This window comes from Ictidomys tridecemlineatus, chromosome 3 (genome assembly GCF_052094955.1).
Source record: "Ictidomys tridecemlineatus isolate mIctTri1 chromosome 3, mIctTri1.hap1, whole genome shotgun sequence".
NCBI classification, from domain to species: domain Eukaryota; kingdom Metazoa; phylum Chordata; class Mammalia; order Rodentia; family Sciuridae; genus Ictidomys; species Ictidomys tridecemlineatus.
Window position 1 is genome coordinate 15,507,129 of NC_135479.1, and position 26,721 is coordinate 15,533,849.

The window sequence follows — 26,721 nt, forward strand, 5'->3', positions numbered from 1 at the left end:
AGCCTACCCAATGTTGCTTAGAGGAAGGACTCTCCATATTGGACCCAGATCATTTGCAGTGACATGCATGTAAGGTGACCTTGCTCAAGGACCAGGGCAGATCCAGATTTAGGGCGGATCAGGGTTTAGGGCTCTCCTTGGGTTTAGGGCGGTTCCAGGTTTAAGGTGTACCCTGCTGGGAATAAGGAGTATCCTGCTACCTCAGGCGCACCCGCTCTTTGAGTTCCCATTGAGTTCTCACGGGATTTAGAGAGTATTTGGGATTCAGAGCCCGGTGGATTTTGCCCAGAACGTGGATTTCCCTAGAACGTGATTGTAGAGTGTCGGTGTGAGTTCGGGAATAAAGAGTTGCTGTTTGAATCTACAAGGTATAAGTGGCTTGTGATTTTGTGCCCAGCCAGACTGAGGCACATAATGAATTTCATGTTTCAACTTGGGTCTCATCCCCCACAATATCTCATTATGTACATGTAAACAATGCAAAATCTGAAAAAAAAATAAAAAATTTGAAACACTTCCAGTCCCATGCATTTCAGATAAGATATACTCAACCTCTACCAAATTTTGAAATATTTATTAGACAAATACACAAAGATAGGTATACATATGCCATTAGTAGATAAATCTTTAGTAAACAAACCATGAGTACATAAAACACACTTAAACAATGAAATTATATAAGATTCCCAAGGGAGACAGCATAAATAAGAGATCAGAGGACTAAGGCTGGGGCTGAATCCATCGTGTAGAGTCTGGGACCAGCAAAGAACATTTGACCAGACAAAAAGAGCAAACCCAGAAGAGTAGAGAAGTAAATAAAGAAAGGAAGGGACTGAGAGATCAAATGTTGATAGGTCAAGTAATGTGAAGATGGAGAATTGACTTTTAGTTTAGCCGATATAAATGACTTAGCATGGTTTCTTTCTGTGAAGCTGTCAAGGTGAAACTTGGTAGGATTAAATTCAAAATAGTCAATTGGAAAGATCTGGTCAAGGTCATATCTTTCCCTAGATATGGAAAATGACCTATGGAGTTCCTAGATATACTGGCTGCCATCTTGTAAACATGAAGGGAAATAAATCATAGGATATAAATTAACATTATAAAAGAATAGAGAGATGAAGACAGCAAGATCCTTGTTGATGCTGAATTATTGAAGAAAACTATTCTATTTCTGGCCACTGTGTGACCTGCAAAGCTTAAAACATTTACTATTTGACACTTGGCAGAAAATGTTTACTAATCCCTTACACTAAGCAACTCTTTTTATTTTAAATTAGTGTATTATAATTATATATAAAAGTGGGATTCATTGTGACATATTCAGACATGCACATGACATAATTTCTCCTCCTCTTGTGCTTGATTTCCTTTCTCTATTACACTAATTACCCTTCTATTTTCATGAGATCCCTTTTTTAATCCTATTTTCTCTCTTGCTTTTGCATGAGAGAAAACATATGATCCTTTACTTTCTGAGTCTGGCTTATTTTGCTTAGCATGATACTCTCCAGTTTCATCCATTTACCAGCAAATGACATAATTTTGTTCTTTTTTACAGCTGAGTAAAACTTCATTGTGTATATATACCACACCTTCTTCATCCATCAATTTGTTGACAGACACCTAGGCTGGTTCTATAATGTGGTTATTGAGAACTGTGCTGTTATAAAGATGAGTATGTGTGTAACACTACAGTATGCTGACTTTCTTTTGAATAAATACTGAAAAACATAGCTGGGTCATATGGTGGTTCCATTCAGTCTTTTGAGGAATCTCCATACTGACTTACATAATGGTTTTACTAATTTCCAGTTCTCCTAACAGTGTATAACATTTCCTTTCTCCCCTGCATCCTTCCCAGCATGTATGCTTATTTGTATTTTTGATGACTGCCATTCTAATTGGAATGAGATAAAACCTCAGTATAGTTTTGATCTGCATTTCCCTGATTGCTAAAGATGTTGAATTTTTTTTCCTATATTTGTTGGCCATTCGTATTTCTTCCTTTTTTTTTTTTATTGGTTGTTCACAACATTACAAAGCTCTTGACATATCATATTTCATACATTAGATTGAAGTGGGTTATGAACTCCCAATTTTACCCCAAATGCAGATTGCAGAATCACGTCGTATTTCTTTTTTTGAGAAACATCTGTTTATTTCATTTGGTGAAATATTTCATTTGGTTTTTGGTGTGAAGATTTTTTTTTTTTTAGCTATTTATAGATTCTGGATACAAATCCTAGTCAGAAGACTAGTTGCAAAGATTTTTCTCCCATTCTGTATGCTCTCTCTTCATGCTTTTGTTTCCTTGGCTATGCAGAAGCTTTTTCATTTGATGTCATCCCATTTATTAATTCTTTTTTTAAATTTTCTTTATTGGTTGTTCAAAACATTACAAAGCTCTTGACATATCATGTTTCATACATTAGATTCAAGTTGGTTATGAACTCCCATTTTTACCCCAAATACAGATTGCAGAATCACATCTGTTACACATCCACACTTTTACATAATTCCCTATTAGTAACTGCTGTATTCTGCTACCTTTCCTATCCTCTACTATCCCCCCTACCCCTCCCCTCCCATCTTCTCTCTCTACCCCATCTACTGTATTTCATTTCTCTGTTTATTTACCCTTTCCCCTCACAACCTCTTATGTGTGATTTTGTATAACAATGAGGGTCTCCCTCCATTACCATGCAATTTCCCTTTTCTCTCCCTTTCCCTCCCACCTAGTGTATCTGTCTAATGTTGATCTTTTCTTCCTGCTCTTCCTCTCTGCTCTGTTCTTGGTTGTTCTCATTATATCAAAGAAGACATTTGGTATTTGTTTTTTAGGGATTGGCTAGCTTCACTAAGCATAATCTGCTCTAGTGCCATCCATTTCCCTACAAAATCCATGATTTTGTCATTTTTTAGTGTTGCGTAATATTCCATTGTGTATAAATGCCACATTTTTTTAATCCATTCATCTATTGAAGGGCATCTGGGTTGGTTCCACAGTCTAGCAATTGTGAATTGTGCCGCTATGAACATCGATGTGGCAATATCCCTGTAGTAAGCTCTTTTAAGGTCTTCAGGGAATAGTCCAAGAAGGGCAATAGCTGGGTCAAATGGTGGTTCCATTCCCAGCTTTCCCAGGAATCTCCATACTGCTTTCCAAATTGGCTGCACTAGTTTGCAGTCCCACCAGCAATGTACAAGAGTACCCTTTTCCCCACATCCTCGCCAGCACTTGTTGTTGTTTGACTTCATAATGGCTGCCAATCTTACTGGAGTGAGATGGTATCTTAGGGTGGTTTTGATTTGCATTTCTCTAACTGCTAGAGATGGTGAGCATTTTTTCATGTACTTGTTGATTGATTGTATGTCCTCCTCTGAGAAGTGTCTGTTCAGGTCTTTGGCCCATTTGTTGATTGGGTTATTTGTTTTCTTATTGTTTAATTTTTTGAGTTCTTTGTATACTCTGGATATTAGGGCTCTGTCTGAAGTGTGAGGAGTAAAAATTTGTTCTCATGGTGTAGGCTCCCTATTTACCTCTCTTATTGTTTCTCTTGCTGAGAAAAAACTTTTCAGTTTAAGTAAGTCCCATTTATTGATTCTTGTTATTAACTCTTGTGCTATGGGTGTCCTGTTAAGGAATTTGGAACCCGACCCCACAATATGTAGATCGGAGCCAACTTTTTCTTCTATCAGACGCAGAGTCTCTGATTTGATATCTAGCTCCTTGATCCACTTTGAGTTAACTTTTGTGCATGGCGAGAGGAGGGGATTCAGATTCATTTTGTTGCAAATGGATTTCCAGTTTTCCCAGCACCATTTGTTGAAGATGCTATCCTTCCTCCATTGCATGCTTTTAGCTCCTTTATCAAATATAAGATAGTTGTAGCTTTGTGGATTAGTCTCTGTGTCCTCTATTCTGTACCATTGGTCCACCCGCCTGTTTTGGTACCAGTACAATGCTGTCTTTGTTACTACTGCTCTGTAATATAGTTTGAAATCTGGTATCGCTATACCGCCTGATTCACGCTTCCTGCTTAGAATTGCTTTTGCTATTCTGGGTCTTTTATTTTTCCATATGAATTTCATGATTGCTTTATCTATTTCTACAAGAAATGCCGTTGGGATTTTGATTGGGATTGCATTAAACCTATAGAGAACTTTTGGTAATATCGCCATTTTGATGATGTTAGTTCTGCCTATCCATGAACAGGGTATATTTTTCCATCTTCTAAGATCTTCTTCTACTTCTCTTCATTGTATAGATCTTTCACCTCTTTTGTTAGGTTGATTCCCAAATATTTTATTTTTTTTGAGGATATTGTGAATGGAGTGTTTTTCCTCATTTCCATTTCAGAAGTTTTGTCGCTGATACACAGAAATGCCTTTGTTTATGCGTGTTAATTTTATATCCTGCTACTTTGATGAAATCATTTATTAGTTCTAATAGTTTTTTTGTAGACCCTTTTGGGTCTTCTAGGTATAGAATCATGTCATCTGCAAATAGTGATAATTTAAGTTCTTCTTTTCTTACTTTTATGTCTTTAATTTCTTTCGTCTGTCTAATTGCTCTGGCCAGTGTTTCGAGAACTATATTGAATAGAAGTGGGGATAGAGGGCATCCCTGTCTTGTTCCAGATTTTAGGGGGAATGCCTTCAATTTTTCTCCATTGAGAATCCATTTATTAATTCTTGATTTTATTTTCTGAGTTTGCATTCTTACTGAGGAAGTCGTTGCCTGCACCTAAACGTTGGGAGTGTTGACCCTATGTTTTCTTCTAGCACTTGCAAAGTTTCTGGTTCCTAGGTCTTTTTAACCACTCTGAAGTCATCTTTGTGCGGGATGAAAGACAGGGATCTAGTTTCATTCTTCTATTACATGGGTATACGGTTTTTCCAACACTATTTATTTAAAAGTCACCTTTGTTGAGGATCAGATGATAGAATCAGTGTGATGTCTCTGGGTATTACTCTATTCCATTAGTCTATGTCTCTGTTTTTATGCCAGAACCATGCTGTCTTTGTTACTGTAGCTCTGTAGTATAATTTGAAGTTGGGTATTGTGATGCTTCCAGCATTGCTCTTATTTCTTAGACTTGCTTTTGGCAATTCTGAGCTTTTGATTCTTCCATATAAATTTTATGGCACTTTTCTAGTTCTGTGAAGAATGTCACTGGCATTTTGATGAGATTTGCATTGAAACTATATATTGCTTTAGTACACCAAGAAATTCTGATTCAAATTTCTTGTTTTTTTCCAAACCATAAAACCCTACATAATATACTCCCTTTTACTCTGGCAGCACCAAATTTTTTAAAGATATTAAAAGAGGAAATACATTATAAGGTGCCCATCAATGCGCTCCCTCTACCTGATCATATAATAAAATTGTATTCAACAGATGTTAATGGTGTTTGATGTCTAATAAGGCTGAAAAGGACTCAGTCTTTGAATTATTACTATTTATGTGATTTTAAGAAAATGAACTAAAATCTCTATGAAGTTGATATGGTAATACCCTTCATGGTGGTTGTAAGAAACAAGTATACATAAAACAGCAATGCATTTAGCACAAATAACTAATATACATATTAAATAACTGGAATCTTCATATATTATCAGGATGATAACAACATCCTTTCAATTAAAGGTGGCTTAAATGTGATTTTCTTTTCTCTATATAGACTTTCTGGATATCTACCAAGAAGAAGAATTGACTGTTCTTTCTTCTATGGGTTTATAGCATATCTACAGTACATTATACAAATTTATATTATAGTACAACCACACTGTAGAGTACTTAGTTATTTATATGACTATGTCTGGACTGTAAGACATTCAAAGTGCCCTTGAAAAGTTTTTTTGTGGTTGTTATTTTTGTTTGTTTGGTGGTACTCATACCCTCATATTTGCCCACCAAGCACTCTTTCTCAGTCTTTTAAAGCCTTTTTCATCTTGTTATTTTCACATCTGGTATGCAATGGATATTCTTTGAAATTTTTTTATTGAATTAATTTTTTCAAGGGTCAGTTCTAGAATTATTACCTAATAAATCAAGCTTAAAATAATAATATGTGGTATCAATGTGGTTTGGGACATAGTTTAAGGAATCCAGTGTTTTCTTATCCACACTATTACCATAAAAAGAAAAGATGAGCAGCATCATTCCAAAGCACTATGGTCTCATCCTCCACATGGATCTCAATGATCATTGTTTTTCACTAAGAATTTCCTTCAGTAAACTCAGACCCATTAAAACTGAGTTAGCTCTTAAGAATATATCTGTAGTGGGCCAGGGCTGTGGCTCAGTTGTAGAGCGCTTGCCTCTTACAGGTACAGCACTAGGTTCCATCCTCAGCACCACATAAAAATAAACAAATAAATATATTGTATCCATCTACAACTAATAAAAAAATATTTTTTAAAAAAAGAATATATCTACAGAGCTGGGCACAGTAGTGCACATCTGTAAACCCAGCCATTTGAGAGGCTGAAGCAAGAATATAGTGAGTTCAATGCTAGCCTCAGCAACTTAGTGAGGCACTTAGCAACTCAGAGACCCTGTCGATTATAAAATATTTTAAAAAGGGGTGGGGATGTGTGGCTCAGTGGTTAAGCACACCTGGGTTTAATCCCCAGTATCCACCCCCTGAAAAAAAGAATGTATCTAAAGAATCTTTTTCTCTAAAGAGGAAAGAAAGCATTCTATACCAAATTAATAGAATGTTATCTGTATCATAGCTCATTCTTTTCAAAAGTGTGCTGTATTTTCAAAACTTGCATAATATAAAGATGACAAGGTCAGGTTTTTATAAACCCAGCTTACATGCTCTAAATCTAAAAAATAAATACTTGCTCATGATGAATTATTAATCTGTACTTGCCTAAGATATCCAAAATGTTCCAGAAATTGTATGATTTTTAGCTCAAGAAAAGTTGTGCTTAACATAGAAGGTTTTGATTCTTGTGATATAGTTATGCATCAATTATGATGACTAATATTGTGAAAACAAAGTAATCTTGCTACTTGTAAATGGAACAATCACTAGTAATAGTATCAGTACTTTAAAAGTTGATGACTGTGCTTTCAGGTACACAATGAATACGCACAAAGTCAAGCTTAACACTGATAAGTTAATAGAGTAAACTGTTAAAAAATAAAGGTGTCTAGTATACATATTTTTGTTCATTTGTTTCTAAATAAACATTTTATTTTCAGAATAGATCTTGCACCATATATATAAACATGTGTCACAACTAACAAGTCATTACTGATGTATTATTATTACCTAAAACCCACATTGTATTTAGATTCCTTAATCTTTATCCAATGTCTTTTGTGTACTCTAGGATAGCACATTACATTGTCATCAAATCTCTTAGGCTCCTCAAAATGTGATCATTTCTTTGACTTTTCTCGTTTATGGTGATAGTTTTAAGAATACCAGTTAGGTGTTTCATAGAATGTCCCTATACATTTTCTCATGATTATACTGAGGTTAAAAGTTTTTGGAAAATAGACTATAGAGGCAAACTGCCATTCTCCCAGCATCATATAAGAAAAAGTACATACTGTGGGGCTTGGGGATACAGCTCAGTGCTACAGCACTTACCCAATATCCAGCACCACAATAAAAGAAACTACATGACATTGATACCATGAAATTAAATAAATGTGTGTGTACATAAATTCATAGCCCATGTAAGTGAACAAAAATACCAAAGCTTTAGCTTTTTAGAGTGTACCAACATTAATGAAAATAGCCATCATCTATTTGGCCCTTACTAAGTGTCAGGAAATAGCCAATAGACTGTTGTAGAGTTAGAAAGTGCAAAATCCAAGCTTTGAAACTAGACCTGATTTATTTATTCTACTAGGGTGCCCCTTTTTATCTATCTATTAATAAATTGGAAAGATCTGTCTATAAAACAATTGACATTGTAAAGCATATCATAAACTCTAAATATCCAAACATAAAATTCTAAACTACCTCTTGCCCTTTCAAATCTGATCCTCTCCATTCATTGAGCACATTATCTCAATGAATTTATCACTAAATATTGTTGATTTTCTCTCCTAAATGTCTCTTGAACCTAGCTACCTGTTTCCATCTCTAACCTATATCCATTCCAATATCCATTCTCTTCTAAACATATCTACAAAGTAGGTGAGTAATCATTTAGACTAAAAATATAATAGTCACCCCTTTTAATACTTAAAATGTTTAAATAATTTCCCATTAGAAGAGATAAAAATTCTTATCAAAGTTCACTTTGCCAGCTTCATTTCTAATTGGATGTTTTCCTAATTTGGCTTTCTTTCAGTTTTTTAGCTCTACCTTCAGGTATTTAAAGCAGACACTGGGGAAACAATTACTATATATCTGGGGAGTCAAGATAAAATGGTTTTCACCACAAATTCCTGCCCTTATATATGAGGATACCGACATTTCAACAATATTAGTAATAAGAGAGTTCCTATTCTTTTATGTCACATTGGTTTACAATAAAATAAACCCTTATATTCTCTTACTTTTATAAATATAGAAATGTTAGCTACTCATAAACTAGAAAATCAAATCTGTCCCTTTCCACTCTACTCCCAGACACAACTTCTTTTTGTTTTTTACTGGATAAGTATATTTAAATACAATGACATTCATTTAAAAGACAGAAGTAATTGAAAGCCAAATAATCGATATTATTTAAATATGCTTCAACTAGTTTTTTCAAATAACTCATTCCTATTATGCCTAAGTAATTCTTTGCTTTTATAGGTTATACATAAAGGTTTTTAAAGTATTTAACATAATACTATATACTTGTGGGTACCTAATATTTATTGTTTGATTGTAATAATGGTAATAAAAACAAAAATTGAGATCAAATGTTTTAAGAAAAAATTGCTATTAAAGCCAACAATATGACCTGCTATATGCAATATACAAAATTCAAAAACAATATTCTTTTCCCTAGAATTGTCACTAGTAAGGATCTTACTAGTGATATCTACTTCATTTTGTGTTCCTCTCCCCCCCCCAAAAAAAAAAACAAATAAAAGTGAATACAACAATGAGTTAAGTGGTTGGATAACACAAATCATGAGGACCAAATTGAATATAGAAATATTTAATCAAAGACTAAAAAATAAAGAATTCAGAAAACAGACTCTGCATATAAGAGCAAGTTTGCATTATATATCACTAGAGAAAAGAGAGGCCCTTCGGAAACAAAGAAAGTTGCCCTTCTTTCAGGGATCTCATGAAAATCAAAAGGAGATCAGTAGAGGAAAGGAACTAGGGAAAAGGAGATGGGACAGGAGGGGTGAACTGCTGGGGAGTGATACCGGCCATATTATATTATTATATTGAGTGAGTATATGAATATATAACAACAAATACCATCATTATGTACAACTATAATGCATCAATTTTTAAAAAGTGGAAAGGGGAGAAAAAGAAAACTGCCTTTTTCCATGAGAAAAAAAATTAGATACTCTTTTTACACTATAATCCTTTTATTAAAATAATTAGATATTCTTTTTACACCATAATCCTTTTACCAAAGGATTAAGAGAAAATATACAAATTCAATTGCATTGAAAATTTGAAAGTAAAAAAGGAAATCTTGCAACTATTTTAGGAAAATATAGAAAAACATACTTGTGACCTCATTCTGAAACAACATGCAGAATGAAAAACAACGATAATAATTGAATAAACTAAAAATTTAATTTCTCTTCAACAGAAGTTTGGAGTTTGGATATTAAAACCAAAAGCAAAGTTTTAAGTCTGATATATATACAAGGTATACATTATCTGCAGTCTAAGGATCAATCTAGAAAAGAGATCTGTAAACTACAGGAAGAGATTAAATAGTTTAGGCTTTGCAGACCCTATGATTTCTTGTCAGGAATACTCAACTCTGCCATTGATTTTAACACAAAAGCAGGCACAGAAAATATGTAAATAATGTGTGTGCTTATATTCCAATAAAGCTATTCATGGACACTTAAATCTGAATTTCACATAATTTTCATATCATCATGAAAATGACACTCTAATCTCCTTTAATTTTTTTTTCTGAATTCTTTTATGTAAAAACTATTTTTGGCTCAAAGGTTGCACAAAAACAATGTGGTAGGCTAAATTTGGTTCATGGGCTACAGCTGGCTGAATCATTCTAGAATATATAAAGAATTCCTATAAACCAATAAGAAAAAGGCAAATAATCCAATACATAAACGCATAAAGGCTAGGAGAAGGTTATTAACAAATAAGAAAATTTTTAAAGGACTAGGAATACATGAAAGGATATCCAACCTCACTAGAAAAGAGAAACAAAGAAATTAAATCAATAGAATATTATCTTCCTCCCACAAGGTCAGAAAAAAATTTAAGTGTGTCCATATGAACAAAGGCAAGGATATGGCAAGACAGGAACTCTCAAATACTTCTGAGAAGAATACAAATTGGTATAGTGACAACAATACAGAAATTATCTAGTGAAGGTGAAAACAGAAATAACCTACGATTTGGCAATTCTACTTCTGAGTACAGCCTTCAGAAAAACTCCAGTATAAGGACACGTACTGCAGCACTATTTGTAATCACACACATATGCCACATACCACCAACAACAACAAAATTGAAATAAACTCAAATTTCTATCAGGAGTGAAATAGATGAAAGAAACTATGTTCATAGAATAGAATACTATACATAAAAGAAAGAAATTACAACCCCAAAGAGCAAAAAGCAAGTCATAGAATGATATAGAGAGAATTATATCTTTGGGTAAATTTTAATGATTTTTTTTAATATTTATTTTTTAGGTGTAGTTGGACACAATGCCTTTATTTTATTTATTTTATTTTTATGTGGTGCTGAGGATCAAACCCAGTGCCTTGCACAAGCCAGGCAAGCACTCTTCCAATACAACCCCAGTCCCCTTTCAGTAACTTTTTAAATATTCAATAGTAAAGTAAAAGTTGTCATGGATATACTTATTATGGGATTTTTCATCTCTTATACAGGAGATTCAAACATCAATTATTTTATTATTTTATTTTTTATTTTTATGTTTTTTTTTTTTTTTTTGTATTGGGGATTGAATCCAGGGGTGTTTTACTATGGAGCTACATCCTCAGTCCCTTTTATTTCTTTTTTTGAGAGAGTCTCACTAAATTGCTTAGGGCATCATTTTTGCTGAGGCAGGCTTTGAATTCGTGATCCTCCTGCCCAGCCTCTGGAGCTGCTGAGATTACAGGCGTGAGCCACCGGGCCCAGCAGAAAATTCATTCTTACAGCAAAATAGAAGATGAACTAAAGGGTACAGAAACTAGAGACATAGTAATTTAAATGAGATGAGATGAAATGCTAAATTAAAGAACTGAAAATGAAGAGATCAAGAGAAGACAAAGTTCTGAAATATTCAGAACTTTTAATGAATTGTACTTGATATCTCATTAGATTTTTACATTCATTGTGAAGAATAAAAAAGCTTAACACAATTTCCCAACTAACTGCTTCCTACATACACTTGCTATGGGCTTTTAAATAGCTTTCAGAACTGTACATCTGAATTACCTTATCAAGCTGTAGCCAAATGATTGAACAAACAAAATATCACTTAAAGCAGATTTGAAAGATGTAGCAAAAAGATTTTGTCATCTCTGCAGTTTCTGCCAGAATATATGCACAATGTATGCTTTCGAGGGCTAATGATACAACTGAATACTAACTAACATATCTTAATCTTCAGTTACTGGGAAAAGAGATGATGAAAGAGTTCCAAAACACACTAGTACAAATCTTGGCTCCAATATTACTGTATGATTTTGGTCAAGTCACTTAAATATCTTTTTCTCTGCTCAGTTTCTTCATCTGCTAAATGAGAAAAAAATATTACTTTATTCTATTGAAGTAAAGTATTATTTTTGAAAATTAAATTAATGTAATTATGTATTTATGTACATATGTGTGTGTGCTTGCTGTTACTATTCATTCATCAATTACTGGGAGCCCACTAAGTGCTAGGGTCTTGTACTATGTACTGGAGAAATAGAAGTAACAAATTTACATTTTTGTCCTGTTAAAGTACATAACCATTGCAAAGGAGAGATATGTGAACTAATGTACAGTCTTCAACCAATAATTAATTAATTCCTGAAGCTATTTCTCAACCTACCCAAGCTTATCAACAATTGTAATGCCTCAGCCTCTGGAGCTTTCAACAATTGTTAAAACTCCAACAATTGTTAAAACTCCATGGAAAAGGCTTGAAAGGATAGAGATATATAGGAAAAAAATATAAACTTATGGATATTGTCATTTTGTAAACCATATTTTCATTCTTATCTCTAAATTTTCCTGTTATTCCATCTTTAATGTAGACTAACCTAAAATACCCATAAATAAATCTTCCAGAAACTTATCTTTCAATTTTCCCCATTCCAAGTATGTAACAAATTCTTTCTCTTTTATTTCTTTTGCTCTTAACTAATGCCCTCAGGAACTACCTGGACCTTAGAACTACACAAAGCCTATGTCAGCTAAATGAATATTACCAAGGGTTTATTGTTATCACTTAGCTGAAAACGAATTACTCTATTTATAGTATAAAATCTTTTGTTTTTATGCTATGAGTATTTGTACATTTTCTTTAATAAAACAATGTTCATTTATTGCCAAAAACATTTCATACACCAGCCATTCCTTCTTCATTTTACTTTGTAACAGTCTCCATCAATGAAAGATAGCTTAATTGCATCTAGCACTCTGTTAGAAATTTCAATACTAATCCTTGCCAGCCATTTTGTTTTCAGCTTGTAACACTTGCAGCCAGCTGCCTTCAGTCTGACTCTATTAGCATACTGGATAATTTAGAAAATAAGCACAGAAATAGAACCTATAAGATATAGTTTATATTTATTAGACTATACCTACATATGAATATTTCTTTTAAATATGTCTTATTTTATGATGCTTTTCTATTTCCTTTCAATATAATTCATTCTCTTAAATACTCATTCACAGTTCAGATCATCTAGCCAATAACAATAAATACATAAAGGCTAACATATATTCTCACATCTCAAGGGTATTTCTAATAGCCAGCAGATAGCAAACAATTCTCCACCTGTTTCTGACTTGCAACATTTTGCTATCTGAATGTCAATAACAATGTGCCCTTATCAAGCATCACAAAATCATAGATGACAAATTATCTAATGCAATTTTAATATGATGAAGAAGGCTAGGGCCAAAGAATTATGATTAGTTCCTGTTCCTCAGAACTCTTTTATTCTATCACATCTTTCCCTTCCTTCACCAAGTACCATTCATCCATATTTAATAAATGTTCTGAAATTATATTATTCATTAACCCATTCTATCACTTAACATAAAACTCTTTTTAGAGACTCTTCTAGTTCATTACACAATACTATTTAGAAATTTCCTTAACTTGATAGGATATAATACTCTTTTATAGTAAGTGAAGGAAAAAAGGTGTGTGTGGGGGATTGCTGAAAAGGGAAAAAAGGCCTGGGAAGCAAAAAAAAAAAAAAGTCTCAAAAACAAGGATTAAGGACTAGCTTTAGCAATCTCATTTTCTCTTTCAAACTCCTCCTCATCTCCAAGGCATTTATTTTTACTGTGATGTTAACTAACTACTAGGGCTGCTGTGGAAGCCTCTAGTCAGAATGGATTTCAAGGCTGCTGCTTTATGATGAGCCAATCAGATTTCTTTGTTTCATCTGCAACATTCCATCAGGGTTATATAACATTTTCGATACATGAAACATTCTAATAATATAGTATATTTCAACCTATAGTTAGCTATTTACTGTCACTTAATTTGGCACATGAAAAATCCCATATTATTCTGTGTTCATCGATAAAATCAAAGAAATATAGCACCTTTTATCCCCTCTTTTGGAGAAGAATGAATTTGATTTGTCTAAGAGGGTTTTTGAAAATATACAATATGAACACTCTGCAGACTGTTAAAATTAATGCCGATTCCTTATTATTTCTGTCTACAGTAAAGTAGGTGAGGTAATCTAACAGTGGCAGATAACCACACAGTTGTTAATTCTTATTACAAAATAAAATTTCTTTATTACAGAATTAAATGTTATAAACAGATTTTTAAGGTAGGACTGAATCTTCTCCAAAAATTTTTAAAGCAAAAAAAAAAAAGCCAAGTATTTAAAATGTTTGTACAAATATTTTCTCAAATAGGAAAATCTGAACTCTGAATATCATACCCACAATACTAACCAAAATAATATATCAGCAGCATTGTTACCTACATAATCAGAACACTTGGAATGGAATCATACAAATATATTCATTCTCATTCTCCCTTTCTCTGTCTCTCCCTCTCTCTCTGCCAGAGATAACACTGCATAACTTAAAAACTGCTCTTCTGTGCTATTAATACACTAACTCAGATGTGCAAAAACATATTAAGTTAGAATCTGTAAATATAGTATATGCTTTCTTTTTACTACTCAAAGGCATCCCACAGATGATAGCTACAAATCAGCACAGGATTAAAATAGTGCCCCAAAGCATAAAAAAGCTGACTCTGTTGGGTGTGGCTTAAGAAAACATCTTGTCTCAACTGGACAGTTCCCCAAAAGCGTGCAGCCATAGAAGCCTAAAATATATGAGCACATAAGCAAAGTGCTTCCGGGAGGGGGTGGTAACCAAACCTCCATGTTTTTTCTATGCATGATGTTCAATTGTTTCTATACTGTACTTCTAAAATGACAGTGCCTGAGTCAATGCTGAGCACTGCTCAACAAACCAAGGACAGAAATATTTTACTTGTCCTACTCCTCTCCTTTATTTTAAACTCACTGTCTACAACATGGCCGTTCTTACAAACATTTTGCTTTCATAAGTAATCATTTAAATCATGACTATGTGCAATGCGAACTCACACTGCATTACAGTCATCAATAAAATATGAAGTGCCAACTCCAGTACTCATTCTACTGATTTTTCCACATCTCATCAGAGAATGCTCTACTAATGCTTTCTGCTATTACAAAATGAACAATATAAGGAAAGAGACATTGACAAGAGCTGCGACAAATGTGTACAAGAGAAAATATAAAACCTTTAAGTGCATACTTTTAAAAAAATCTAATACCAACTGTTAACAAAAACCTTTCATAAACACAGAACTATATGTATGTCTTACATACACAAACTGCACATAGAGAAATAAATCTGTTTATAAGCTACCATACATGCATTTACTAATATTATACATGCAATATACCTGAACCTCTCTATATGGAGGGCATGCAGATTTCAGAACTCTAACAGTTCATTCTTAAACAGTCATAATTAAATATTCAAAGAGCTAAGAACAACTAGCATACTGAACTATACCTAAGCCTTTATTCTTTTTTCTCTTTTTTTTTCTCCTATTCAGTGTAGCAAACCCACCTCTGAATCATATTGATGGTTATTTTTTCCCCAAGCCCTGAACGTGCTGCACCATTCTGTCTGTCTTCTGGACAGTGGAGAAATCGGCAGAACAGCAGTGAAGGAGTGCACTGGAGTCAGCAGAGTCAGTGCCAGCCTCCTACTGCAGTCTGTATATTGAACGCACTCAAACCCACAGGTGCCTACGTAAAATCCTCCAGCTGCAGCCTGCAACTTAATGTTTCCTTCAGCAGTAAATCTGTGTGCTACTTTCATTTTGCTTTAACACAACAAATGGACAGAATGCACAACAATGTGCCACCTTTAAAAAATGATTTTTACATAAAATACTTACATAGACATTGCCTCTATTAAGTAGCCAAACATGAATGACTTTTTAATCATTCAGATCAGAATAATCACCAAAAGAGAAATGCATTTCTAATAGCTCTAAAATTCCTAAATTGATCATTTATTTTTTCAAGAAAATAGAACATTAAAAACTAACGTCTTACATCTTCCTATAAACTAGCTTACAAAAGTATTTTTTTTACATACCATCAGAATATCAAGTACAAAATTAGGCTTGCTTCCATCCATACTTTTCATCAAAATACAACTTATTAAAATAAAATATGAAACTTTTCTGTTTCTTATCTGCCAAAGTAAACCCAATGGTCAATAAATGACAAATGAGTCAAGAAACAGAGACTCAGAATCCTTTCACATAAAATATGAAAACTTTTGGGGGGAGGGAGTGGTTACTGGGAATTAAACTCAGGGGTACTCAACCAGTGAGCCTCATCCTCAGCCCTATTTTGTATTTTATTCAGAGATAGGGTCTCTGAGTTGCTTAGGGCCTCATAAGTTGCTGAGGCTGGCTTTGAACTCAGGATCCTCCTGCCTCAGCCTCCCTAGCTGCTGGAATTACAGGTATGTAACACCACACCCAGCAACATTTATCTTACCAGGATTTCAAAATTTAAAACTAAAAGAAACCATTTAAAAAGTAGACTTAACCCTTTCGTTTTTCAGATAAACAAATTAAGGAGTAGTAAGATTAAAGCTAAAGTAACTTTCTCAAGGTCACACAACTTCAGTAACAGAACCTGCTCTTCCAAATACTTCACTGAATAAAAATAACTACTAAAACTCACCCAAGATTAAACAATAACTCATATATTCCTGTGACTATCAAACAAATCAAGTTTGTGGCTTAAAAAATCTTTATGAAAAACAAACCTTCCGGCGGCCCAAATACATAGACATTCACAGATGAATTTCATCAAACATTTAAAGAAATAACACCAATTCTACAAAATTTCTTCCAGAAGAGAACACTCCTAACTCAGTTTATGAGGGTAAAATTACATAGATAACAAACAAAATTAACACACTTAAAAAAAAAAAAGACCAAAATTTCTTATGAGCATGGAAAAATCATCAACAAAATATTAGCAAATCAAATGCAGTAATGTGTAAAACACACAACACACTATGAGTAAATGGGATTTATACTCAAAATGCTCAGCTAGTTTAATATATTAAAATTATTACATGTAGTCCACCACATCAGTTCAAAGAAAAAAAATCACATGCTAATATTACTGGTGCTTTTAACAAAATTTAACCATGAAAAAAAAAAAACTACTTAGTGGTGAAAAACTAAGATTGCGGAGAAAACAAGGACACCCACATCTCATCACTCTTAGATACTTGTCATACTAGTATTGGCAAGTCACAGGAGAATATAAAGGGCATACATACTGGAAAGGAAGAAATAAAACTTATTTTCAGAAGACACTGTCCACTTTAAAAACTCAAAGGAATTTAACAAAAACAAGAAATAAAACAAAACAAAAACACTTCTTAGAACTAATAAGTGAGGTCACAGGATACAAAGTCAGAAGACAAAAATCAATCATTTATATATTTATACATCTGTATGCAATATACAATTAGAAACCAAAATTTAAAAACAATACCAGAGGAAAGGAAGAAAGGGAAAGCAAAGAACAAGGGGCAGTGTGTGTGTGTGATGATGAGATACTTAAGAATAAGTCTAATAAGCCAGGTATATGACACATGCATGTGTAATCCAGAGACTCGGGACTCTAAGGCAGGAGAATCACAAGTTCAAAGCCAGTCTCAGCAAGATCCTAAATAACTTAATGAGACTATCTCTCAAAATACAAGATAAAAAGGGTTGGGGATGTAGCTCAGTGGTTCAATCCCCAGTACCAAAAAATAAAAAATTTAAAAAATAAGTCTATTAATATATGCATCAGATCTGCATGCTAAAAAATAAAAAAATTCTGATGAAAAATAGCAAATAAGACCTAAATAAATGGAAAGATACATGTTCATGAACTAGAAGACCCCACTTGGCACAAACATTATTTCTATCCAAATTGATCTACAGATTTAATGTAACTCCAACAAAAACCCCAGAAGGATTTAGATACAGAAGAGTGTGGGGAGGTTTTTGTTTGTCTTTGTGTTTGGTTAGGTCTGGGTTTTTGTTTTGTTTTAGTGGGGGGTTTTGGTGCTGAGGAGCAAACCCAGAGCCTCACACAAACTAAGCACATCTATCATTGAGCTACACACCCAGTCCCCAATTTTTAGATATAATATCAAATGCATTATTCACTAAAAGAATGGTAAACTCATCAATGTTGAAAGAATAAATAAGCAAAACACACATCCAATAATAGACCTGTATCTAGAATACACAATTAACTCTCAAAACTCAACAATAAAAAAATCAAAAAAATACTAATGAAAAAGTAGGTTAAAAAGATCTGCAACACTCTTTACCATAGAGGATATATAAAAGACAAGAACATGAAAAGACATTCATCAGCCAGTAGAGAAAAGCATTCAAACCATAATGAAATACCACTACACATTTTTTAAAGGTTTTAACTACATATCACCATTTATTGTTTTGCATTTTCCTTAGGCTTTTTTTTAAAGAGAGAGAGAGAGAGAGAATTATTTTTTAATATTTATTTTTTAGCTTTCAGCAGACACAACATCTTTGTATGTGGTGCTGAGGACCAAACCCGGGCTGCACGCATGCCAGGCAAGCGCGCTACCGCTTGAGCCTCATCCCCAGCCCCCACTACACATTTAATAGAATGCCTAATTAAAAAAAATTAACAACACCAAGTGTTACCATAGATATGGAGCAATTGGAACTCTTATACATTATGACTGGGAATGAAAATGGCAATAGCCGCTCCAGAAAACAGTCTTATTAAGTTAAACATACACTTACCATATAATTCAATAATCCTACTCCTAATCATTGACCCTAGAGATGTGAAAATTTATGTTTACACAAAAATCTGTACATGGATATTTATGGTGGCTCTAATCACAAAAAAATTGGAAATAACCCAAATGTTCTTCAATGGGTGAATGAATAAACAAACCAGGATACATCCATACAATAGCATACCACTCAGCAATAAAAAGAAACAGACTACTGCTTAACAAAACAACTTGGATAAATCTCAAAGGCATTAAGCCAAATGAAAGAAGACAGTCTTAAAAGGTCACATACTGCAGTATTCCATTTATATGACATTCTCAAAAAACAAAAAAAAAAATACAGAAATGGAGAACAGCTCATTGGTTGCAGAAGAATATAACTAGAAAAGAACATCATTATGTATAATAATTGTGACAGTAGCTATACACACACACACACACACACACACAATATATGCTATAATTTTTTTAAACTTCAGTCACCACTGGGTGATCATAACTTCCAATTTTAGATGTCCTCCTCTGCCTTCTCTTCTGGGTCCCTAACTCATTTACCTAACATTCCTGGATATCCAAATATCCTAAAATAAATTCATTACTTCTCCCCATACATCAAAAAGAATAGCACCACCATTCACACACAAATGTATATTAGATACATGGTGTCTTCCTTGAATATATGTTCTGTGACTTACATGATTACCACAGCATGACATAATACATATTTGGTCTCTGTCCTATAAATTCCTGAAACAAAGCTTCAAAAAATCTTGCAATTTCCTGAGAGTTAGGAGAGCATCTTTCATTATAATACTTGGTCTTAGTTTCCGGGTTAGATATAGGAGCTTCTAATGATGGGGGCAGACAGACATGAATGGTAAGACATGAGATAAAATTCTAGAAAATGTAATGATACTATAAAATGGGCCCACTGTGCTGACTTTCACTTTTAAAAAGCAATTTCACTTTTAAAAACCTGCAGCCCTGCCTAATTTAAGTAGACACAATTCACAATAGCTAAACTGTGGGACCAACCTAGATGCCCTTCAGTAGATGAATGGATAAAAAAAAAAATGTAGCATCTATACACAATGGAATATTACTCAGCAACAAAAGAAAATAAAATCATGGCATTTGCAAGTAAATGGATGGAGTTGGAGGAGATAACTAAGTTAGCCAATCCCCCAAAAAAAAACAAATGCCGAATGTTTTCTCTAAGAAGGCTTTTAGTGGGGTAGGGAAGGAGAGCATGGGAGGAATAGACAAACTCTAGACTGGTCAGAGGGGTGGAAGGAGAAGGGAGGGAGTATGGGTTAGAAATGATAGTGGAATGTAATGGTCATCATTATCCAAAGTATATGTATAAAGACAAGAATTGGTGTAAATATAATTTGTATACAACCAGAGATATGAAAAATTGTGCTCTATATGTATATTATGAATTGTAATGCATTCTGTTATATATAAATTAAAAAATAATAATAAAAATAGAAAGAAAGAAAAAAAGTGGACAGGATATGTTACATTTCTCAGCAGGAGAAATTACCGGCAGGAGAAATGCAGACTTGAAATAATTCTGATAAGAGGAACAAGTTATCCTGCAGCAGGGACTTTTGTCCCTTTCACAGACCAGATCCTAGAACTCACAGGATAAGGATAATTCCCTCTAACCATAAAATCTGTAAAAACAGGTTCTAATTAGAAGGACAAAAGCAAGGACAAAAGTGACCTAGAGCGGTCATGGCAGTGGGGACTTGAAAGTCTGATGTCACCCTGCTGTCAGTTAAAAGTCAAGAAGTGGACCTTGGCAGACTCTCTGGAAATTTCACTGGGACTCCAATAAAACTGGAGGGGAGGAGAGGTGTCCCTCTCTTGAGAAGACCCTTTTCCTCCCTTGAGAGTATCTTAACTCCTTATTCCCTTTCTTCTGAGTGACATGTCTGAAATCTTTCTGATTTGATCACAAGGATCAGGATCTGAAGGGGAACTTCCATACTGCTTCAGTTTCCAAGAAGCCCCCAACCCTGTAACACTAGGACCTTTGAGATTTTAACAAAGGGAGTGATAAGAAAAAGTGGGTTTTTGTTTGTTAATAAGATGACTCGTGGCTGAAAGCCCCTGGATACCTTCAGGAAAGTGGCTGAACTGCCAAAAGAACCAATCATGTAATTAGAGGGAACTTTCAGCTCCATCTCCCTAACATCTGGAGAAGAGAGGAAAAAGTAGAGAAAGGACTGAGATCAGGTACAAACACCAATAATCAATGACTTAAATGATCATGCCTACACAATGATGCCTGCATAAAAACTCAAACCAATAGAGTCGTTGGTCAGTCAATGTATCCTGGTGAACACACCCACATGCTGAGAGGGTGGCATACCCCATCTCCACAAGGATAAATACCTGTGTACAGCACCCTGTCAGACCTCATCTTATATACCACTTTATCTTGCTATTATAAAAGAAACAGCCTTTATAATAAACAGTAAATATATGTGTTTTCCTCAGTTGTCTGAGCCACTTTAACAAATTATTGAACTCAAGAAAGTGGTCATGGGAACCCCTGAAGATTTGCCACTGGTATCTAAAGGGGGAAGGCAGACATGTGGGACTTTTTACTGGTGGGGTCTGCAAGAACTCTAGGTAGTATCAGAATTGAATTTTAGGACACTCAGTTGGCATCCAGAGAGTTGGAGAATAGCTTATTGTGGGGGTGTATTTGATGTCAGAAGTCTTGATCTATAGCAGTGCTGTATCCCTAGAAGCTCTAACTACATCTAGCATATAGCAAGCACTCAATAAATATTTCAGTGAGTAAATAAAAAAATACGACTATAGTTCCTCATTCATAAATAAACATCAAGTTCAGTTGATTCTTTTTTGACATCTCTCCATCCCCACTGCCACCCTCTTAGTTCAGAATGTCATTATCTCACTTGGGTGCTGCCATAATAACACCTAAAGATGACAGGCAGGTGTTATTCTGCTTAACCAACATCACACATATCCCTTTCTGAGAACTGCCCTTTACCAACCATTCAGCTACTAATTTATTCCCTCCGCCACAGTTAATTTTCACTGGGGTAAGTGCCCAACTTTACCCAAGAGGAGATGATTACAAATGGTACTCAAACAAACCCTATTCTGAAATGTAACTGACTTGTCCAAGGGTGGATACCAGATCTAAATTAGGCCAAAGTTAATTTATCCATCGGCATCTAGAATTGAGTCAGTATTCACCTCTGGGTGCCTGGACTGTTAAGATACAAAACTCAGATATTGGTAGCCATGCTTCATTATTTGAACTGAATAGCGCAGGAAACTAATGTGTTAGATCAAAAAAAGAATGAGATAGCCAGGTGCAGTGGCACACACCTACAATCCCAGTGGCTCAGGAGGCTGAGGCAGGGGAATCATGAGTTCAAAGCCAGCCTCAGCAACTTAGCAAGGCCCTAAGCAATTCAGCGAGGCCCTGTTTCTAAATAAAATATAAAAAGGGATAGGGGTGTGGCACAGTGGTTGAGCACCTCTGAGTTCAATCCCCAGTACCAAAAAAAAAAAAAAAAAAAAAAAGAATGAGATAAACATGCAAGTAAATGTTAGAAATGGCAGTCAAGAAAAACACCCAAACTAACTGTATATAATTAATTTAATGTGTCAAGCTCTCCCACAACTTCATGCTTTTCTACTTAATGTACCCTTTACCTGAAACTTCCTTTTCCCCATTTCTTGAACTAGCTAACTACTTTGTAGGCACAATGATAGCCAACAACTCCTCCAAGAATTGCTACATTTCCCTCCAGCGTGAGATGAAGCCTTTCCTCTGCACTCCAGTACATCTGGTGTAGAACTTAATCATAATATTTCTTATACTTTATTTTAATAGTATGTTTTTGCTTTTGTCATGTGATATAATTTTTAAAAGTGATGTCTTTCATTTCTAAGTAAACTGTGTTCCAAGTACTTGACCTGACCATAGTATGTGTTTATTAAGTAATCAGGGATACAAAGACAACACAAAGAGGAAGAATGATGTGTCTAGATAGTATTTAACAGTATGTTAGCCTTAGAGTATGAAGTGTTTCAAAGGTCAATGGAAGGAGCTTGATTTACTTGCAGTATGACCATTAGTTTTCAAGAAAGGAACAAAGTAGAATGGCAAATTAACACAATATCTTGAGTAAAGGAATGACTACTCTGATTACTAATATGGTGCCAGAGGTAACAGAATAAATTTTGGGAGCAAAAAAATACATCCAGGTATTAACTGAAATTCATTTCCATTTTTCAGCATTATATTTCACCCATTAAACATTCTCCAAACCAATTATTTTATGTTTAGGATGGAAAGTGGCAGCAAAAAAAAAAAAAAGAAGGAAAAAATAAGAGCAATTCTCCCATCCATTCCTGCTTTAGACTAGAAAGGAACTGCCCTGGTTGAGAATTATAATAAAAATTCATCTTCTGGAATGATCAGCTGGTTGGTTTCCCAGGCAGGACCTGTCATGCTAAAATCCTCTGGTTTTTGGCCTAGTCCTCAGCTTTGCAGGTCAGAAATCAAGTCTTTAATGATCTTTCAAGTAGAAAGATAGATCAATTTACACTATGACTTTCTTACATGTCTTTAGAATATTCATATTATTAACAAACTTAAGGAGGTTCTCTCTTTCTCTTTCTCTCTTTCTCTCTCCCCCTCCCTCCCTCCCTCATATATTTGGGCAAATGTGGGTTTGTCCTTTCAATTCTTGGTACAAAAAAGACTGATAACTTTAAAAATAAACTCTAACTAGGTTAGAAAAACAATGTGGCAGGTTCCACTGGTTACCCATCCAATCTCTTCTTTCATTTACAGAACCTTCATTTTATTTTAAGTATTTGCTTCACAGTAGGTTAGTTCTCTGCCTAACCCCAGGAGGTGACCCTTGATTAGCAAATAAATCTTAATAAAGTATGCAATTTTATTAATTGGTTTAAGAAAGCTAATTTGAGTAAAGGGATGTGAGCTGAATGGGGGAACCAAGGTGTGGCTTTCAGAAAACTTTTATTTAATGTTAAAAAGGTACTCAAGAAAAGGTCAGTTGTTCTACTAGTCATTGAACAATACTGTGTGTGGATTTAAAAACTGAATATTTTGCAGTCCTCTCAAAGCTATGTGAGAAGGAATATGAGAATAGCAACCAAATTGCTGAAAATAGCAAAGTATAAAAAACTGACAAACCAAGTCTTTGGTGATCCTGATGTGCTTTAGAATTCACTCATCTATAATCTTCCAAAATTTGTAGTTGTGTGAATTTAGAAATTCCCTTAATGTCTCAGTTATTTTAAGTTGGGTCTTTGGTAATCATAATTATTCCAACTGCTACAATAGCAAATAAAACTGACCAGGGAAGAGACTACATAGTATCTAATCAAATTTAAAATTTTAACATGAAATTCTCATTTCCTCTAAAAATTTCAATCTGGAATCTGGAGGATTGAGCTTAGAGGTTAAAATATTTTTCCTTCCAATTTAAAATCCTGCCATGGCTCCCTTGCCGCATTACTGGTATAATCCAAATTCTTTAGCGTGGCATATAAAACACATCAAAATCTGAAAAATGATTAACTATCTATTCTTCTTATTAACTTTCTAACTCAGTTTAAGTTCCAGGAATAGACAGAGTTTTTGCAATTACCAGAATGGACCATATAGTGTCCTATCTCCATTTACTGACAATTGCTGCTTTCTCTATTTGTATTTCTAACTCCTACTTATCCTTCATTTTCCATTTTCCTCCCTTCCTTTTTGTGGTGCTGGGAATCAAATCCAGAGCCTCACCCATGCCAGCAAACGCTCTACCACGAAGCCTCATTCCCAGCCCCATCTACTTATTCTTCAAAATTCAATTGCATTTTCTTCTTCTTCTTGCCTCTTCTCCAAATGCATTGTTCCTATTGGTTTAGAAATCTCTCTCCATAGGAGATTGTTGCAATATACTGAACTCACATTTGGCTCTTTATGTTGTAGAAGGTATACATTTTGTCTTTATAAATTCTTTTAGACATATCCCATACATTCTAATACATTGTGATTTCTTGCTATTTTTCTTTTTTCCTACCATTTTTAAATAACACTTCAAATGTTTTTTCAATTTCCCTTTTCTGTTGTTTTTTTTTAATATTTATTTTTTAATTGTAGTTGGACACAATATCTTTATTTTATTTTTATGTGGTGCTAAGGATCAAACCCAGGGTCTCACATGTGCTAGGCGAGCACTCTACCCCTGAGCCACAATCTCAGCCCCTTTCTGTTGTTTTTTTTAATTTCATTTAATAATTACCCTTTAAATTTTAAAATAAATACTTAAAATCTAAAAAAAAAAGAAAAAGAAAAACATCTCTCTCCATTATTAATAGACTTAGAGGTCCCTGAAACTAGGAAGTACCACAACATTATCACAATTATTTTTTCATTTTTAAAAATTTGTTCTTTATATATATACATGACAGTTGAGTGTATTTTGACATATTTTACATACACAGAGTATAACTTATTCTAATTAGGGTCCCATTCTTGTGATTGTATATGATGTGGGGTTGCACTGGTCATGTATTCATACATGAAGATAGGAAAGTTATGTCCGATTTATTCTACTGTTTTTCCTATTCCCATCCCCTCTCTCTTCCTTTCATTCCCCTTTTTCTAATCCGATGAACTTCTATTCTTTCACAATTCTTGATATACGATAAGTGCTAAAAACAATTGTTGTGAAGGGGATTATTCAATGAGATTTGGAGATAGCAAAAAGTTCTTTCCTCTATAGTATCAGATGACAAAGATTTATAAAACATATCCACCATCACAGAAAATTCTATTGAAGAGCATTATTCTAAAAGGTTGCTAAGTTAGCTCAAAATGAATTATATCCAATGAATTATATTCAAAGTAACAAAATATAAGACTGGAATAATATGGCTTTTTCCAAGAACTGATTTCATATGACAAATACTGGTTATAAAACATTTTGTTATGGATCAAGGATACAAAAGATAAGAACTATCTCTGTTATCAGTAACACTCTGGGTCTGAAAGACACTATTGCCTAAACAGTCTTACAGTAATTATAAATGTTATTTGCCATGCTCTTTCCTAATTAAAACCATATGCTCCCCAAAACAAAAATCTTTAGCAAGCAAAAAGGAAATCTTCCCAAATTTTTCAAATTTTACATATTTTCAAGTTAATGTGGACTGTAATATATGAGTAAAAATTTGGTTAAAGTGTTTAACCTAGTACATTATAAGCATTTAATAAACGTATGTTGAATTTAAATCAACTCTATGAAGAGATGAACAAAATATTTTCCGGTTTTAAATCTTCATAAACATAAGTAAAGAATGTTTCAATACTAGACTCATGCAAAGATAATAAAATTATTTTGTAGAAATATTGTTAGATTTTTTATCAATATTACTTCACTGATGATATATCCTACTGACTACATGAAATAAGTTTATATTTCAAAGGAAAATTGAACAATGTTGTTACCAAGAGAAGGGTGGCAAAAGCCACCCTAAATGGCAACTTTGGCATAAGGATTATTTTGAGTTAAAGCATTAAAAAAAAAAAAAAACAGATGCAAGAATGGCCTTCTTTTTTTCTTTCTGACCTTCTTTTTTTCTTTCTGAAAAGAGAAGATGCTACTCCAATAGAAAGTTAACCTACCTATACTAGGAAAAAAATAACATTATCAGAGATGAGAAGGTATAGCCAAAGGAAATATGCATAAACAAGCCTCATTAAAGTAATCCTTGTCTTTCTACTTCTCCACAAATAACTGCTCTAACCCAAGCCCCTTTCTCCTGTCATCATAATTAACTATTTTTCATCCAACTTATAAGGTGTTCAGATTTAATTGCTTCTCTGGGTATTTTATTTTCCTATGGGGGTGTTATGTTGAGGTGTCCTCCAAAAGCTCAGGTGAGAGACAATGCAAGGTTTATATAAGAAATG

At 34.0% G+C, this 26,721-nt stretch overlaps 1 protein-coding gene across 10 annotated transcripts in view; it reads right to left on the reverse strand.

The window, feature by feature from the left end:
• Tanc2 (tetratricopeptide repeat, ankyrin repeat and coiled-coil containing 2) overlaps positions 1-26,721 on the reverse strand; it is a 417,090-nt gene that overhangs the window by 339,214 nt on the left and 51,155 nt on the right. Inside the window, exon 1 of one of the 10 annotated variants that reach the window (XM_078041903.1) lies at positions 15,474-15,492. The exons of the other annotated variants lie outside the window; for them this stretch is intronic. The gene's annotated coding sequence lies outside the window, so the exon portion shown is untranslated. Of the gene's footprint in view, positions 1-15,473; positions 15,493-26,721 lie in introns of those variants that run through there. 10 annotated transcript variants of the gene reach the window in all.